The sequence below is a fragment of the Silene latifolia genome, chromosome 9, assembly GCF_048544455.1.
Source record: "Silene latifolia isolate original U9 population chromosome 9, ASM4854445v1, whole genome shotgun sequence".
Lineage (NCBI taxonomy): Eukaryota > Viridiplantae > Streptophyta > Magnoliopsida > Caryophyllales > Caryophyllaceae > Silene > Silene latifolia.
This window is the reverse complement of record NC_133534.1, coordinates 174,364,265-174,368,869: the sequence shown is the minus strand read 5'-3', so window position 1 is coordinate 174,368,869 and position 4,605 is coordinate 174,364,265. Positions and strand designations below refer to the sequence as shown.

The 4,605-nt window shown below is 37.3% G+C and overlaps 1 non-coding gene across 1 annotated transcript; it reads left to right on the top strand.

Annotated features, from left to right (window-relative positions):
* The first annotated feature begins 794 nt into the window (after positions 1–794).
* Positions 795–901, top strand: LOC141604336 (small nucleolar RNA R71). The gene has a single exon (XR_012526040.1). It is a non-coding gene; the product is annotated as a small nucleolar RNA R71 (small nucleolar RNA).
* Positions 902–4,605: the final 3,704 nt, after the last annotated feature.

Here is a 4,605-nt window from a genome sequence, read left to right as displayed (position 1 = left end):
AGCTTGAAGATGCTAGTTGAGTCAATTGGGTTTCCAATATTTTGGTGTGAGCTAGGATGTTGTTGATGGTGGTTTCCTTTGCTTGACTATCTTTTTGCATTTGAGTAAAAAATTCTTGTTGATTCTTTTGCATTTTGAGGACCGCTTTTTGAACATCAAAACCTTGGTCATTTTGGTGATTGTATGGATTTTGATTTTGGTAACCTTGGTTTTGGTTGTAAAAGGGTCTTTGATTTTGGTTTCTCATTGGAGGTGGGGTGTATGTTGTTTGAGGGTTTTGAACATTTTGTCTTTTGTATGAGAGATTTGGATGGAATTTGGTGTTTTCATTGTAATAGTTGGAATAAGGGGTACCACTCTTGTATCCTTGGAAAGAATTTACTTGTTCATTTGTTCCCCTACATTCACTTTGGTCATGTCCCAAAGTTCCACAATTCTCACATATCCCACTTGGGATTGATGAAGATGCCGTCATGGCATTAACATGATGTTTTGGTGATTTTGAGGCTTCTTCAAGTCTAGCCATAGCTTTATCAAACTTCAAATTGATTGTGTCAATGTGAGCACTAAGTTGAGCACCCAATTGAGTAACGGAGTCCACTTCATGCTTTCCTCCTCTAGTGGCCTTGTGAGGTCTACTATATTGTGAGTTATGGACCGCCATTTCCTCAATTTTGTTCCATGTCTGATTGTCATCAACTTCGGTGAACATTCCATTTGATCCCATGTTGAGAATGTTCCTTGAATCTTCATATAGACCGTTCCAAAATTGTTGTACCAAGAACCACTCGCTAAGTCCATGATGAGGACATGAGCGACAAATTCCCTTGAACCGCTCCCAAGCTTCATACAAAGATTCTTCATCCCTTTGCTTAAAACCCGTAATTTGAGCTCTTAGCATGTTAGTCTTTTCCGGTGGGTAGAATTTTTTGTAGAAAGCTAGAGCCAACTTCTTCCAAAAATCAATTCCGAGAGTGGCCTTATCAAGGCCCTTCAACCATTGTTTCGCGGTGCCAATTAGAGAAAAAGGATATAAGACCCATCGAATTTGGTCTTGAGTTACACCGGTTTGAGAAATCGCATCACAATAGTCACAAAAGGTTTCCATATGAGAATGAGGGTCTTCACTAGGCATCCCCCCAAATTGGCTCCTTTCGACTAATTGCATAAAGGCGGATTTGGCAATAAAATTTCCGGTTAGATGTTGTGGTGTGGGAGTACCATTGGGTAGGTTCTCCTCGGTGGGTACGGAATGTGATGAAAACTTAGGCATTATGGGTTGATTTTGTGGTTGATTTTGTGTTGGGTTCTCCTCACCTTCTCTTGCAAAAGGGTTGATGAACTCAATAGTTGGTTGAATATCTACAACCTCACTAATACCTCTCAAATTCCTCCTAGCAAGTCTTCTATTGGTTGTCAAAGTTCTTTCAATTTCACGATCAAAAGGTAACAAATCACCTTGTGACCTTCTAGACATGCAAAATATCAAATAACTCGAAAACAATTAGAACAAACCTTGAGGAGTTTTACTTCCTCAAGGCAAAGAAAGACACAACTAATAACAATATAAGAAAATCTAAATCAAGATAACACTGTCCCCGGCAACGGCGCCATTTTTGGTCGGATTCTAAATCTTTTCGGTAACTTGTCGTTAGGAGCACCTAGACCAAAACACAATTTATAACTTCACAAATAACTCTACAATTAGTAAAGAGGCAAGTAAAGGTCGGATCCCAAGGGACGAGAATTGAGATGAGATTTCTATTGAAACTAGTGGTGTCTTAGGGGTGTCACAATTGGGTTGATTTAAAAGGTCACTAAACTAAATAGCAATGAAAGTAAACAAGCAAGATGAATTAAAAGGGTTGTAAACAATTGATAAAAAGCACTAGGGTGTCATGGGGTCATAGGGGAATCATGGGAATTGATCACACAAACATGTTCTCAAATTATAAGCAAGCAATTATTGTTGTGATGGATTGAGTTGGGTTATATCTTACAATCCTAGGAAAGTTTGGGTCCCGGAGCCGAATCGATTAGATTGTACAACACCTACAAGTCGACTTAATCTTCCCTACTCAACAACATGCATGGTCTAATGAGACTCGAGTTGGTTTATGTCTTACAAGTCTCATTGAAAAGATACGTGATGGGTAAAAATTGCAAGGAGTCATAGGCTCGCATTTCATCAAACATAACATGTGCATGAGTTGAGATCAAAACAAGCAAGCAAATAAACCATGAAAGCATATTAATTTAAGCATGAATCATTCCCCATGTTGGTTTCCCCTAATTACCCATTAACCCTAGCTAGGTGACTACTCACTCATTATCATGTTGATCATGCTAGCAAGGTTGTCAATCATACCAACAAAGTAAAACATGATGAATAAATGAAAGTAATTAACAATAATTAAAAAGGGATTAAGAGGATTATACCTACTAATGATTCCAATAATAAATCAAGAATAAAAGAAGTACTTGATGCTTGATTGAGAGGTTGTCAATCTCCCAATAATAACCCAAATAATCTTCAATTACCCAAAATAAAGGATGAACAAAAGAGAGATTAAGGAAATAAAACTTGTATTAAAACTTGATTAATTGTTGATTACAAAACTAAAGAGAGATTTGATTGATATTAACTACTCTAAGAATTGATAAGAAGAACATGCTCTTCTAATTAGACTAATGGGGTATTTATAGTGGAAATTAGGTGGATGCATTAGGGTTAACTAAGAGCTAAACTAGTAATTACACTTTTTAGATTTGAGCAGGGAAACGCCGGTATTTTTCGAAGGAAGGGCATCTTTCTTTGAAGCTTGAAGAAACGGATTTTGTCTTTGGATCTGGAATCCGTGTCTTCTTACGGACGGGACGGCCGGATTTGTGAGGCTCGCCCGGCGTCTTCAAGGGAATCCGGGCGTCTTCGGGCTTATCGCCGGGCGTCTTTGGGAGAAGACGGCTGGATTGTGGAGGTGGAGGACGGGCGTCTTCCAGTCAATCCGCACGGATTGCTGGACAGCTTCACTTCTTTCTTCTTTTCTTCCTTTCCTTCATAAAATCCTTGGGTATTTCCTCGGGGATGCAAGGATCCTTTCGCGTCATTGCCCAACTACTATAATATGTACAAAGGCCTTCTAATCTTGTCTCTCCTTGATGCTTGGTCATTGAATTTAATCAATTTAGTCTCATTTTACCATGAAAATGCAAGGTTTGCACTCCTTTCTTACCAAGGACACAAAACCTCAAAGAATATGCAAAACAAAGAACTAAAGACAATAAATGACCCAAATATGCACTAAAAAGCATGGGAATAGGGCTAATTCGGGGACTAAATATGCGCTAATTATGGTCACATCAAGTAGACTCCCTATGGTGTTAGAAACACTGGAGGATCGCAGAATTCCCCTTCTTGCCTAGACAAGAAGAAGAGTCGTCCCCTCTCTACCATGCACAAAAGTGGATTCGATGGAATAGGGATCGATAGTATTTGAGTTTCATGTGGGAGTTTGCTTTTGTTGATGTTTTTTCCCCCCAATTTCTTGTGGCACTTGACATTTGAGAACATTTTCTTTTTGCTATTTCTTTTGCTGTTTGGCATTTCAATGCTTGACAACTTTCGACTTTTTGTATTTTCTTTTGAACATTTTCAAAGACACCCCATTTGTAGTGAGGGTGCTTATATTTGAAGCATAGGAGTTCTTATTTTTTTACTCCTCTTTTCTTTTGATGCAAATTGCAAACTTTTTCATTTCTTTTCATTGCTTGAACTCAAATTTTGAACAATTTTTGTGCCCATTCCCTTTTTGATGACAAAATGTGGTAGAATATGGAAGATGGTTGCATGGTTTTAAGGGTCACCTTGGAATAAACGGTAGCCAAGGAGTTATCACACCACAAGGTACTGTTGACTAGGCCTTAATCCATGGGTCAAAAGATACTAGCATGACATATCCTAGGGTGTTTTACAAGCATTCTAACAAGCAAAGTCTCAAGAAGAAAAAGTATCTACAAGGACCTATATACACTTGTCAAGTTTCCCAAATAGATTTTTTCACAAAAATTTTCCTAAATGCAACTATATGCCATGATGCAACTATCATTTATACAACCTAATGCATATGCTTCTACCAACTAGTATGCCATATAAGCTAAATGCAATCATATAATCACATTGTTTCATACCGTATCAATCAAAATAAAGCCACATAGTCATTAACATAAAGAGGAAAAAGGAGATTGGAAAGATCATACCATGCGGTCTTCATGATCCTCATGTCTCGGATGTGGCGTAGTCGATCAATGTGAAAAAGGATAGACAAACAAACAACAAGTATATACAATACTACGCTAAAAAGGAATGAACATGTTTTTGGGTTTTTCAAATTTTCAAATTTTTATAGTTTTTATGATTATGAAATAAAAAGACATGTTTTTGTATTTTTCAAATTTTTTCAAATTTTTTTGTATTTTTGGAATATAATTCCCATCCCCCACTTTATTTTTGACATTGTTCTCAATGTACATGTAGGAGTAGGAATGAAAAAGAAAGTACATGTTTTTTGGATTTTTGAATAAATGCAATGATATGAATGAATGCAT